The 14,795-nt window shown below is 38.1% G+C and overlaps 1 long non-coding RNA gene across 1 annotated transcript; it reads left to right on the top strand.

The window, feature by feature from the left end:
* The first annotated feature begins 6,879 nt into the window (after window positions 1-6,879).
* Window positions 6,880-14,378, top strand: LOC107208529. The gene is made up of 5 exons (XR_004498782.1): window positions 6,880-7,196; window positions 8,006-8,188; window positions 10,998-11,171; window positions 13,198-13,396; window positions 14,282-14,378. It is a non-coding gene; the product is annotated as an uncharacterized LOC107208529 (long non-coding RNA).
* Window positions 14,379-14,795: the final 417 nt, after the last annotated feature.

Genomic DNA, 14,795 nt, shown 5'->3' with positions numbered 1-14,795 from the left:
GGGCCGGGTCCCGGGGGTGGCGGGGCTGAGCTCCGGGCGGCTCCGCGCTCCCGGGGCTGCCCTGAGCTGGAGGTGGGAGCTGGGCTACACCTCCCTCCCTGCCCACAGCCCTCCGGGGCAAAGGCAACCACAGGTACAATTTGCTGATGGATTATACGGACAAATAAAAAAAATTACAAAAATATATTCAGTGCTGATATTCAGGGAACTGTAAGAAATATAAACTAATCCAGGCTTGTTAAAATAGGTTTTTCTTCCCTATTCTTTAGGTGTTTATAAAAATCGTATTGGGTCAGGGAGAAATTATCTTGACATAACTTGTTTGTTTTTTTTTTTTCATTTTAATACTTTTGAAGTTGAAGAGCAGATGAATTTATGCGATGTGAAATTTATTTTGTAAATATTAAAATTTTACTAGATAATGTTCTTAAGATATTTGATATTTATTAAATCCTCTTCTATTAAGGAAAAAAAAGTATATTTACAAATCACCCATGGGTTGAAAATTTTTTAACTGTAAGTATAATACAAATAACCTCTGTGACTTCCTAAAGATTCATAAGGATTAACTAGAGACTGTAGACTTTAAAAAAAATAATAATATTAGGAGTTACCATGCTGTGTATTCTACACAGAAAAAAAAAAAATTCTTAGTAAGTTAGCCTAAGACTTTGGAGCAGCCTACCACAACCCAAGGTAAGTAGGTTCCCTTATAATTGTATTTTCCATCAATATTTTGCAGTTTCTTTTTAGAATCAGTGTCTTCTTTCAGCCTTCAGCTTTGGGATTTATTTCACCAGATCTGCCAGTTTTCCCATTCTCCATGTATTTTGGTGTTTAGAAGTTCCTTATCTTCACAGCAATAACTTAAAACATAGTGAGTTGCATTCTCTGCCTAGTAGGTACCTTTTATTCCCATGGTTTGTGGTTGATAAGTAGAATTAAAAAAAATTAAAGAAAGAAAGTCAATTTAGTTTTGAGTGTCTTCAAACTCACGCTGCATATTTTTGTTTAAAGGATACAGCAGAAACTCATTTATTCTCCAAACTGAATTGCTGATATTAACACAAGGCACACTGACCATTGCCTAAAATATTAAATTTTACCTAAAAGGGGTTTTTAAAAGTTCTTTGTCTTTATGCTGTCACTCTGGAAAGCCTGCAGAAGCAGGGATCCTCTATGATTCAATAAGTTCCTTTTTTTCGTGCTCCTGATTTCATTTCTCTGAGCTTTGATGTATGTTTTACTCCAGTTGTGAGAAATGCATATATAAAATGCCACTTGCATAGGAGAATTTCAAGTGTAAATGGATTTAAGCACCAACTTTAAGGAGAGCCCTGTCCACAAAGAAAAATGATTACCCATTAATTTTTAGACCTATAATCTTAAAATGTCTCAAAATGTCATACAGGCAAACACATCACAGCCAGGATAAATCTTTCTAGTCTTCTTACTTTTTTAAAACAGCAAAGTTATACCTTACATGATAGCTTCAAAAAAGCACAATTATCCTATGTTTTGCACCATATATTTATCAGTAATCCGTTCTGTGTGCAACTTTAAGATAAAAGCTTGCAGCTACTCCACTGCTTGCTTTTCCAAGTCACTTAAAAATGGAAAAATTGCAGCTGGAGAGGCTGGCCAGTAGAGGCCTCTCTAGATTTGCCTTATGATTAAGAACTCTGACTGCCTGGAATCAGTCGCAGTGAGGAAAAGTACTTGAAAAGATTCTGTGGCGTGGAGGGGGAAAGATCACTTTTTAATGCCCTTTTAAGTTGCAAGATGTTGATTAATGTTGCCCTTTACATTAATGATGTTTCAAGTAAAAGAAAACAAATTTAAAATGGATAAATTCTATTGAGGATGCATTAATTAAACAGAGACTTTACCATATGCTGTGGCTGGAGTGCTTGCTGGCCTTTCTGTTGTTGTTACCTGTGTAAAATCCACCCCATCCTCTACATGAATGCCCAAGCTGAATAGCCATTTGAATGCAAGCTTTAGTTTGATTCGCCATACAAGGGGTACTGTGTCACTGTGTTTTCTTTCTAGGAGTCACTAAGTGATTTCTATATCTGTTGTCATGGTGATATAGCAAAGCAGGGGAAAATGGGGGCAACTCCAGGCTTTCTCTACACCCTCTGCACTAAGAACTAAGATGTTGTTAGCAGGCCTATAAAACATTGGGCTTTATCTGGGCCTTCTTTTTGTTCTCTGATTGTCAATAAAACTCATTTTAAGGGTAACAAGGACATCTAAATGTCATCTGTCACAGTGTTAGAGAGATTAAGTTTGTTTAGGAACTTGTGCTGGACAAAAGGCCACTATTTGTTCAGCAGATACAAAGCGGTGTTGGCCATCAGGAATCATGATTTAGAAGGAGGCTGCATGGAGCATCCAGGGAAGATCAGCTCAGTTGCAGGTGATAGTAAGAGGCTCCTTGACATGACAGCATTTAAAACACTACCAAAACAAATAGGGGTTTGAGTTAGAGCGGGTTTGTCAGGGTTTTGTTCTCTTGGGCTGGATATTTTTTTTTGTTGCATATCGGCTTTGTAGACCGGATGTTACTGGAGTGGCTGCACAGACCTGAGGGAAGAAAACAGCCATTGACAGCGGATGGCCTGTTTAAAAACATGACACACACACCTGATAGGCCCTGAATGAATAAAAATAGAAGAGGGAAAGGAGGTTTTCCATGGAAAATCCAACAATAATAGGTGCTGCATTAACTCAGCATTTACTTAATAATGAGGCTAAATGGAAAGTACAGATTAATGAAGACATTGGTGTTATTAAAATCAAATCCTGCGGTTCATATGCTTTTCTTAATAATGAACATTGTGGCTATTGGAGAGGAAGAACAGGATTTTTTCTATTAATTTGGCACACATCCCAGATCTCATTCAACCAGAACCTATCCTGTGCAAAATGCAACTGATGGCCTTTATGTTCCACAGTCTTGCTGTTTAATATTTTTGTTAATCCAAAAAAAAAAGGCTTTTCTTTTTTCAAATTAAAGAAAAGGAAAGGGTGATATTTGAGCCTAGACAATAATTAAATAACACAGACCAGCCATGTTGATTTAAGCAGAAAGGTTGGTTGAAAAATGTCCTTAGAAGGGAGATGTGATGCTGTTTATTGTGCTACAACTACATTTAATTCTGACATTTGTGTTTTGGTAGTAATACAATGTATAATGCTGATTGATATATTTTGTGGCTTGTTGTATATTTAGTGAGATCTAAAAGACAATATTCAGGACATCTATCTTGACAGGTAAAAATAATTTAGTTTCATTTGTTAAGGTTGCTGTAGTTCCAACACTGAACAAGCAGCATTTGAGATGCAGCTAAACAATGGAGTTGGCAGAGTTGAGCGCTCATTTTGCCATATGCTCAATGTGAAACATTTGTTTGACGTGGAAGGAAGCTGCATAACCTGGTAGTGGGGCTTGTGCATCATGGCAGTATCCACTCCTTACTCAAGTGTTTGTGTTGTTGACCCAGCCATGTTCCCTGAGCATCTGCAGAGTGAATGGAGGAGGCAAACAGCGTGGCATGGGAGAGGAAATACAACCCATGGAAAGGGGTCCTGGTCCTCTCAGGTAGGCCAGAAGGGAAGAGCATGACAAAATGTTGCTTTCCCATTAATTAGGTCTTTCCCTCTAACAGTTACCCCAGATCAAGCCATCAGCTTGGTTCTGCATGTGGATGAGAATAACTTTGGCTGAACAAGTAAGAGCTCCCAGAGCATGCTCTGTTGGCTCCTGTTTTCCTCATATCATAAGGCTACATTCACAGTGAAATTAAATGCAAGCACCACAGAAAATCCCTAGGAGTAAACCTTGTCAAACATGGGAAGTAAATCCCCTGCTCTGGGTGACAGTAAAAATTAAATATGTGCAACTAGGTGTATAGCAAAACTCACTATAATATTTCCAGCCTTTGGACACTGTTTAAAACAGCCCAGCCTCTAAAAGGTGTGTGGAGGTTGTTGTATAAGGGACAGGAACACCCTCACTATTTATCCATCCCTGCAGCAGAGGGCAGGCGGAGGGTACCCGATGGCAGAAGATCAGCATTGCTCTGTTGTCCCTTCCAATATCACTATGTCCAGGGAATGTAAAATTGTGGCAGGGAGCCTCTCTACCACCTACAGCTCCCTCCTGTGAAAGAGGCTTTCCCATCCAAGCAATTTACATGGTTTTCTGACGTCTCTGTGACCAGGCTTTTGCAAATTACTTATTACCAGGAGGCCAGAACCCAGGCTTTAGTGTTCAGTATTGGAATCAGTTGGCAGAAAAAAAAAACATATTTCAAGGATGTTGAGAGAAAAAAAAAATGAGCATTTTTTCCTTTGCAGATTTTTTATGATCGTGACCTGCCACTCTTCTGTTTTCTATTATTTTAGGTATGTAGTCTGCTATTCATTCAGCTCCTCTCCACATTTTGCACTGACCTACAAGACCAGACTTGGCCCAGAAATCAGGAGATCCTGTCTCTCTCCTCCCTACTCTATTTGCTTTGAAGGACATGTCTCAGTTTCTTTCTCTCTAGGGCAATTCTAGGGTTTATGAAATGCTCATGGAACCTTGTTGGACCCTGGTGCAATGGGCTGTTTGATGATGTGAAATGTCTTCTTACTGTGGAGCAAGCTAAGACAAAGGAATGAGTGACGCTTAAGTCTCAGGTATTTGGTCCTTGCCCAGTTATTCTATGATTACATTTAGTTCTTACATTTTCTTTCTCTGCCTCTGCAGTGACAAATTCATGCAAGCTGTCACCTTGGCATCACTGGGACAGTTAAGTGCTACTCAGTGTGAGACAGGCCAGCAGAATTGGGCCTCATTTAGGAAATGTTTTAGGGCCATCAAAAGCCTGACCTCTTCTCTGGCTTCAAAGAAGTTATTGCTAAGTATTATTAAAGTGTTCAAACTGGGACACTGGTAGTAGTGCCAGGAGCAGAAGGTGCTCCAGCTTCAATCAGCGTTTTGCATCGGCGAGGTCTCCAGGAGCAAGCTGGCAGCCTTGGAGCTTCCCTCGTGCTGTTGGGAATGAGTGGGCAAAGGTGCCTGCGAGTCTTCAGGTGCACAAAACTGCTCCACTGTGGATGCAGATTCCCTCCCTGCCCTGAGAAGCACCTCGTGTTGTGTAATGTTCTTTTCTGATGTGAAGTAAAGCCCAGACGAGTCAGTCCTGTCGCTTGGTGGGTGCCTTCAGCATTCACTGACGTGAGCAGGAGCAGAGGGTGCTCATCCACGGTGGGCAAGCTCAGCCCTTTAGTGTGAAATAGTGAAATTGTACACCAATGACTTGAATGCTGTGGGACTATTTTAGATGTTATTATAGTAATGGCTTAGAAATTGAAAGCGGAATAATAAAAATTGCTTTGTGTTCTTACCTAACACAGATATTATATATGGTCATATATATATTACCATTATATATGGTAAGATCATTTTTTTTTGGTATAACTTGTTTCAGTGTTATTCCTGCTTGTAGTTTAAATAGTAAAAGAGAAATTAATTAAATGCCTACACTGAAAGTGTGTCACCTTCTGTTGGAATAGCAGGGAGTCATAATATATTTTATTTTTATTAGTATTATGACTAATGATTATATGGGGGATGTGACTGTTCAAATTCCCTTAGTAATGAGTTTCATGTTACATTTGCAAAACAAGTTCAATGAAAGAAGTTATTGCTATGTAAAGTTAATTCTTAAAAATAATATGAAAAAATTAGCAAGACAGCAAAAATGAGTTTTACTATAGTTTTATAACTGTTCAGTTACTGTGAATTGCTAAGATTTGTAAAGATCTTTGAAGATGAAAAGCTCTGTGTAATATTATTATACTGGCTTTGAGAAAGTAAAAGGAAAAAACCCAGTTCATCCTGTTATAATCCTTTTAGAAATTTTAACAAATCCAACGGCTTTCAAGTAGTGAAAATATTTCAGAAAGTGTTACCACCACTACTGCTGTTGCTCCAGGCTATGTTATCATATACCATAGTGTGCATGGAAGCAAAGCTTAACTAAGGTCATTCTAATGAATTTTGAACAGTTACATGGACCTAATTTGGCTTTCTGTCCTGTATGAAAGGCAACCTCTTCATGCTGCAGCACCCAGCAGAAGCCCCTGAGTCGTCTTACAGCTTCATCTGCATTTTTCATCATCTGAAAGAGCTGCAAGTAACGCTCAGCCTATGAACCCAGCACATGTGTGTGCTTCTTCCAGCTTCAGCACAGGGGGCAGACAATAGGTTTTTTCAGTCTCTAAAGAATTGAAAATGTATTTTATTCTGCTATCTCCACTTGTGGCTCAGGTTTCATTCTCTCATTTTTGTTACCAGATTTGAGCTCTTGGGTACTAAACAACAGCGTTTGGTCAAATTCCTTTGATGTCAGCTCTCTCCTCCATTCCCAGGAGAGTTGCAAGGCTCCAGCATCATTCCAGGGAGCTGCTTCCCTGTTTTTGGAAAAGGGAGGTTGAAATCCTGAACTCATGGTTTCACTGCATGTCTGGGGAGCTGGTTTAGCTGGCCATGAGTCCATTACACTCAGTGCTCCTTCCAACCCTACCTCCTTCCTTCTACAGATGCTACGGAGGAAACTGTTTTAGTGGGCAAACACAGTAAACCACCCCAGAAACCAGGTCAGAGTGCCTGAAATTAAGGGAAGTCTCAGAGATTTAATGTTCTTTACAAAATATTATTTCCCATTCTGTCCAATCACTCTGCATATTCTTTCCTTTTTTAAAGTTCAACCGTTGTAAATTCTTGCTCTCAGAGAAATTCAGTGTTGGTGAGCTCCCAAGTAGGTGGAAATGAGAATTTCCATTTTGAAAAATATAAAATGAAAAAATTGAAAGAAAAAATTCTCAAGATTTCCCTGTTCCCATTATTGATGCAAAATATTAATTGCTAATCACTGAGATAATTTTCTCCAATAGTGTTTGATTGTTTCTTTTCAACATTTATCTCATATTGGATACAATGAGATGCTGAATCAATACATTAAAGTTTAAATGCAATATTTTACTTTCTCTGAAAAGTGCTTGTTATAACATTTGTAAATATCATTATAGACACTTTATTTAAAATGCTTCTATTTTTACTACAGTGCACAAACAACAGAAAACTGAAAAATATTTTATTCAGCTCTTTATCACAGTTCAATTATGGAATGAAGATAGTAAGTTTCTTTTCATCTTTATTGCATTTGCCATCTTTTCATTTCAGTAAATCTCTTGTTCTAAGGTGAAGTTTCTAACCTTTACTAGATATTCAATTTTCATACTTGGATCATGTCCTTCTTATGCCTCTCCTTTCTAATGTAAATAACCCTGAGCTTTAACTTTTCTTCAGGTGAGGGTTGGTTTGGGTTTTTTAAGATTCTTAACTATTCTTAATTATCTATTTTTTTAAATCAGCTTCCCATTTACCTCTGCATTGCAACTTTTGCTCAAAAGTGATCAGAAATACTGATGTATTTCTGAAAGAGCTTTATTATTGATAAAGTAATTTAATGATATTTTAATTTTTGTTGATTTTTTTTACTGCAATTCAATACTATCACTAATAATGTTTATGTCATTTGTCTTTCTGACTGGAAAATTAAAACATTTTAAGAATCACTAGAAGAAAAAAAATCCCTGAAAAAGCCCCGTATATTTGCACATTAAAATATATTTATTATCATGGTAGCTCTTCACCAATCTGACTTACAGCTCTCCAAGAGTGAATGATAGTTATCTTTGGCTGTTCATGGTTTGTCTAATGAAACCAGGTGTGCTCTGCATTGTTTTTGATTCTGCAGCAAGGGTAGCACATAGCTGTAATTTTGCTCAAATCCCCAGCACCAATATGCTTAAATTGCTTTGTATTTGTGTACTAGCTTTTTACATTTCACCTACCTGCATGTTCTTCAAAGTGTACTGAACATTGCCAAGCTGATAAGATGCTTAATGGATTCTCACCTAAATGCCTCTGTCTCCTCCACAGTCTCATAAGAAGCTGAAGGGCTGAAAGCAAGGTGTTTGGAGGCATCTGAATGGGAAGCTCAGAATTGTTTTGCTTAGTTTTAGACACCCAGCACTATCAGGTGGCTGATCTCTCTGGGTTTCCTCTCCTCCAGAAGGAATGCTCAAGTGCTGCCAGCTTGCAGAGACAATATTGCAACATCCTGTGAGTAAATCTCGGTGCTACAGGTATGGGCAATGATAATTCTCACTCTTGGTTTGTTTCCCTGAGTGATAATTTCAGTGGACTTTATCACATATGTGCCACAAATATTGCATGGTGTTTTGGCTTCCTTGTCTGTACTGACATAAAACAGAGTTGCAAGATCAAGACATGTATTCACCTCAAAGCTGAGCTGCTGTTTCCAAGTATCAAGCATGAGTGGATACTGGATTATTTTGGTTCTTGGAGTCCCTGCCTACTTTATATTTTTTATCCAAGTCACTGGATAGACACGGCAGTTTTTTTAATTGTCATCTTCCAGATGCTACATAAGTCAGCCTGATTTTTGCCCATACATTTCATGGCTTTTTGTGTGTGATCCCTTTTCCCTACATAATGAACCCAAAGGGTCTGATCCTAGACTTCCCCTCTTCAGTGGCAGCTCAGGAACTTGCTTGAGATTAAATGCAATGTCAGTCCAGTGCCTTAAAAGTCTACTGTTTATTACTAAGTCCTCAGATCTGTCCAAAGAATTACATGGCAGCACATACCCTCAACTTCTAAATGGCAACAAATGTTGAGCAAGAAAGATTTCAGAGAGCTGAATTATCTCGTTAAATTAACTGGAACATTTTAATTTTTACTAGAGTTGAGTGAGCTTGAGTAAATATGACGAATTGGACGCTCACTTCATTTAGCAGACATCAAACACACACAGAACGTTGCCCAATTTAATTTAGCCCTGCCAAACTGGGAAAATGCTTGTAAAACATCAGTGAAGAAGAAAAGGGCTAAAATTTACTCTCGGTTGAGAGTGCATGCATAAATTCCCTTGACATAAACTGGTGTTGTATATATATATATGTATGAATTATACCATAAACTTTCCCTCAGGGAAAATCCTCCAAACACCTGCCACCAGAATTTGTGCTACCATGAGTTATTCCCAGTAAAGTCAATAATAGCCTCCCCTTTTGTTCTAAATGGAATATGTAACTCCTGTCTTACACCCCAAGGTGTATCTCCTTTTCCTCTGCTGTCTCTTATCAAACACATACCAGCACAGTCGTTTGTTCACTCATGCTCAGTAGAGTGGTTGGCTTTTTTTTTTTTTGCTTTATCCCCTGAGCTTAATGGGCACATTTTGTGAAGAGTGAGCCAACCAGGTAAATAGCTGCTACTATGGAGCTTAAGAGCTACAGCTCTCAAATTAGGAGGTGCTTTTTGTCAAATAGGCCTCTGTAGCTCTAATATTAGTAACAAAACAAGGGCTTTTCAGACAAGAAAAAAAATCTTTTGTCTGACTCTGTATCACACTTAACTCTGTTGCCTTGTCAAATATGTCAATGTTCATATTATACAGCAGCATTCATCTGTGGATGTAAAAGTGCTTTGCAAATATTACCTCTTGAATACTTTTAATTTATATTTAACAACCAGGTTTGTGAGATGGTACTCAAAAAGAATGAGAGTGAACTATTTAAAAAGTTAGTATAAATAAATTATAGTGATTTATTTGCTTTCCTGTTGCTCTATAGAAAGTTGTTGGCTCGAGCTCCAAGGCAATGCTACCTAAGCATGCTTCAAACAGCTTTTTTACTCCTTTTGTTTTAACACCCTGTCCACACATCTCTATGTGCTGCTTGAATTCTAGTTTCAGCTTCTCTGTTGCTGTAATTGGCAAGCATCTCCTGGTAGAGCACCAGGAATGAGGTACACAGAAGGCAGAATACAGCCCTGAGTAGAGGTGCTATGGTCTCAAATGCATCCAACACACAAAAATTGTATTTTTTTTCCAACATTTTAACAAAATTTCTTTACTTTTTTGCATGCTTCAGAAGCATTAGCTAAAAGCATTACTGAAGGAGTTCCTTGCCTTCAGGCTATGCAACTTGTCCCAGTGTTTTAAGGCATTTTTATTGATTTTTTTAAGCAAATTTTCTTTGAGCACAGTCTTTCATCCTGTTTTCTGATGACAAGGCTGCAAGCCTGTTTGCAGAAGGCAAATGTCACAGACACATGTTATGAGTTTTAAACTGATTTGTGAAACACTGCAAGAGGATGGCTTTTACTATAACATGTCTGAAACCCCAATAATAGTGAGCTACTTACCTGCTGTCTGAAAACACCCTGGATATCAGGCCTTCCTTTTCTCAGTTTGTCAGCTAGTTTATTAGTTTAAAATTATTATGTTTTGTGAGTAGTCCATTTGCTCATTATTTCTGTAAGAAATGTTTTATGTTAAAAGAATGCATTGGGACAAAGGGAAATGGAAGCTTCAGGCAGGATGTCTTTGGTGCTCTGCTTCTTGGGCTCCCTGCTGGTCTGTCCTAGGTCTTGAGTACCAGAGCTGGTACATACTTACAACACTGCTTTGAGTTTTCTGACAACTGCAGGTGATTTTTCCCTTTGAAAACCAGGATTTTGGCACCCAAAATTGGGTTCCCAGACTGAAACATTTAAAGTCTCAGGTCTTTGTTTTCATCAGAGATGTGCACAGACAGTGAGTGAGTGAAATGACATTTGGACTGTGTATCAAGGAATGGCTGTGCAATGTGAAGTTGTTGCTGTGGAGCACATTTATTCTTGTTGCCAATTTGGTGATGATGCTCTCTGCCTGCTGAGGAGTGCAGAGGTGCTGTTCATCCCTGGAACACGAGGCTGCTTTGGGCTGGTTTGTTTGCAGATCTGTTTTAGGATAATAATTCTGCAGACAGCTGTGCTGTGCAGGATAGCTCCTATTCAGGTACACAGGGCTAAAATAATAAGATCCTAGGGCAGAGATAAACATTGCCCTTCTATTTTTTGAAAGCAGATGAACTTGCTAGACCCACCCTAATGCTCTGGGGTTGTCCCCTGCCTGATGGGCTGCCACCAAGGCTCTAAAACCCTCGCACACAAAGGCACCACGGGACTCCCACCCTCGACGTGAGCGCTCTGCCTGCCTCTGGCGCTGCCTGTCAGACCCGCTTCAGCTGGAATCAAGGTAAAGAATCAGCAGCACTAAATACTGCAGGACAAAGGCATAAACCAGCTTTGTAACCCTGGGCAACCTGGGTGTTTGCTGACTGACAGTGTGAATGACAGCCCAGTTGTCACTCTAAAAGATCGTCTTCTAATCATTCCAGATATCACCCGACAAGATGATGGCTACTAAAAAGGGAATAATTTGGGAAAAGTCATAAAACCTATTATCTCCTGCTGAAACCATTTCTCTTTGCCATTTCTGAAGTCTCTGCAAAATAGCTCCAGAACATCCCATATGTAGCATGCTACTGGTTTATGAAGAGAGGGTGTCCACTCAGAAGTGCACAGGATACCCCAGGACATTCCTAGAGAAAGCCACCCCTGAGCTGTGCCACTCCTTCATGTCTTGGCAGGTGACTCCAATCCAGCCATACAGTGCAGCTGAAATATTTCACCTGTTCCAAAGCACAACAGGCAGCAAAAGGCTGTCATAGTAGCTGCTCACACACATGCACAGCCTGATGAATCAGAGAGAGGATGGAGATGATCACAGCAGCAGCAGAGTGCAGTTTCTGGGTAGAATTCTTATCTTTTCTCCTTAGCAAAGAGAGAAACATCTGAAAACATTTATTAGGACCTTTTCATTTTACTTAATTTATTAAATTACATTTTAATTTCAATATGAAAAGAAGACTTTCTTGAGTCTTCTCAATGAGGAGAAGAGAAGGAATTGTGTCAATTCCTTCTAAAATCTAGTGGAAGAGATTGCAGTCTGTGAGCCAGAAAATTCTGTATATGATTCATGTAAAATATCTCAATGAAATACACTGAAATGTTGCTACCAAACTTCGGTAGAGAAGACTGTTTCTGCAAAACAGTACATGGATTTTATGTTTGTAAACAGTTTTTTCATGTAAACAATAAAAATCCACTAAAATACTCAAAAAGTGCTTCAAATTAATTCTTTAAATATACCAGACATAACTTGTCATTTCACAGTACTGGAGAGCAGGTTTTTTTTGGTTCAGAAACTTCAATAATTTAATATGTTCTGATGATATTTTCTCTAGGGTTTTGCTGTTGATTCAAAACCTGAAATGCACTCAGAAACTTCATTCTGTAAAATCACTTAGACTGGAACTTCGATTAGTGTTTGCATAGTCCCTCTGAACCAATGGGTCTTATGGAGCTCTGATGTGGGTGGAAAGTGTGAAAGGAAACACCAGGCCTGAAAGAATTAATAGTGAACAGCAGATACTGAAAAAATGTCTGTGAGGAACCAAAGGCAGTCAGTTATTAAATTTATTACTGGATTCTGCTAGCAGCAATTTAAAAAAATACAACTAACTTCTCTTCCCTCTGATATTTCAGCTATCCATTTCATATTGTTCCATTCCTTAGGTTGTATCACTAACACCACAGCTCCAGGGAAGCTCAAAAAAACTCTAGGGCTGGCTCATATTTGTCACCAATTTTCTTTTATAAAATTATAAGCAAATAATAAAAAATGCTGATTGTTATCTTTTTTCTAGCAATGTCATGCCCTTAAATATGGTTTAATTTCTCATTTCATTGCTTTAGTGACTTGTTTTGAGCTCCCCATTTTACATTGTACTCCGTTTTCTATGGAAATTGTATCTGGCTGTGCTTCCTCAAGACAAATAACTCACTAAGCATCTGAATTCAAAGAAGTGAAATTAAGAAAATTGTGAAATTCTTTTTTAAAAAATAACAACTAAAATTTTTATGATTTGAACTGTATTACAGTGCTTTGGGAACTGGTGGTTGGAAAGTACAGCCAAGCACAGGAATCTCAACATACAAGGCTGGTTCCTCACCTCTGCCTAATGCCTTTGCCACTGGCTGCTGCAGGAAATAGGACTCTGCCAGAGAGACCTTTGCTCTCATCCAGTTGTTCTTACACTTAAATTTTATGCTTTGATTTTTCTTCTCTATTTTGAAAATAGTTAGATAAAAGGATAAAAAAGGATAAAAGGACCAGAAGAAAGTTCACTATTTTTTTTTCACACTTGTCTACTTCTCAGTTTACAGTCTCTTCACGGCCCAGAAGGAGGAAAGAAAATGAAGAAGAGAACAAATATTATGGCATCCTTGCTTTCCTGAGGCTGGTAATCCAGCCAGTTGCAGTCTCAGCCTCTAAGAGCTCAGTTTTCCCAGTAGCTTTAGGAATATTTCCTGCAGGCTTGCCTCTCTGATGTCACAGCTCACAGAGAACCATGGGAGGTTAGTTGGTTAACAGTCTCTCATAATTTATTCCAGGATCTTTAAACTTTTGTGTGCTTTTCCCATAAAAGACATTTTTTCTGGAGCACATTAGATGGAAAATATTTTGCAAGATCATCAGAAGAATTTCCATTAAAAATCTGTTTGAGGAAGCTCCTTCCTGATTCTGAAAATTAAGTTGTAAAGGAGGAGTCTTTTTTTAAGTTGTATTTGTACTGGGAATTCTCAGAAATCCCAGCCAAGAATTATTGTAACATTGTACAAGGCTGAAATTCCCTGTAGCTCTATGTTTAGCACTTGCTAAGACCCCATGGCAACATATGCTTTTCTAGTCACATATTTACTCTCTGTGACTGAAATGAATACAAAATTTGCTACCTAGTTGAGTGAAATTAACTATCTTTAGTCATCTTGGTCAAACTTGAAAACCTGATTTATTTATTATCTATCATAATACTTCTGTTTACCCTTGATTTTCTTATTTTTTGCTTGCTTAAGTACCGTGTCCTCCCGTGAAGCTTGGATAGGAATATGCTTGAATGTTTTGCTAATGTAAGTTCCAGGATTGGATCCATTGCAACAATTTTGGGGTTCTTTTGAAAAATGTGAGATTTTAATTGGTCTTAATTTTTCAGCGTAGAAGTCCAATACTGTAATCGACGCTTTAAGAATGATCGAATGCTTTAACTGTGCAATAGTTCCCCTCCGATATCTGTTGTATTTAAAGGTTAAAGTAAGCCTTGATGAAAGTGTTTGCCTTTAGCTGTTCATTGCTACTTTAACTATTGTTTCAGCTGTGAAAAGCTTTTTTTTTATTTGATTGAGGTTTGTTTGTTTCTCGCTGCTAAGCTTTTCCAATATTTAAAAATTCTTCATTACATACAGGTTTGAATTTTGGCTTCTCTTTGGAGTATTTTACAAGGACAGAGATTTTACATGCTAAAATGCGCTCTGTAAAGCACAGCTGTAAAAAAAAAAAAAAAGTGAAGTAAGTCTATACTGTATGTCCTCTTGAAACTTTATTCTCTTTTAAAAGGATTTATGTAATTTTACATAATTCTTTTGGCACAAATGTTTATTGCCCAGCTGGGTGAAATTATTAATGTACCTCTCAAGCTGCATTTTCAAAGATCAGTAATATATATATATATATATATATATATATGTAAAACCTCTCTGAGGGTCCTTGATATGTAGGATTTTTTATTGGAGACCCTTGTTCCACTTCAGTAAAAGGATGACACAAGATGTTTACTTTAAAAAGTCTCTGACATCCTCCTGAGAATGTTTTGATAGAATGGCATACATTTGGTTACAATTAGTAAGCCAAACAATTTTCCATTGTTATCTCACTGAGTTTGTCTAGACCTTGTAAGGAGCTTTCAGAAAATATCCATCT

This window comes from Parus major, chromosome 9 (assembly GCF_001522545.3).
Source record: "Parus major isolate Abel chromosome 9, Parus_major1.1, whole genome shotgun sequence".
NCBI lineage: Eukaryota > Metazoa > Chordata > Aves > Passeriformes > Paridae > Parus > Parus major.
This window is presented reverse-complemented; position numbering and strand designations above follow the sequence as displayed.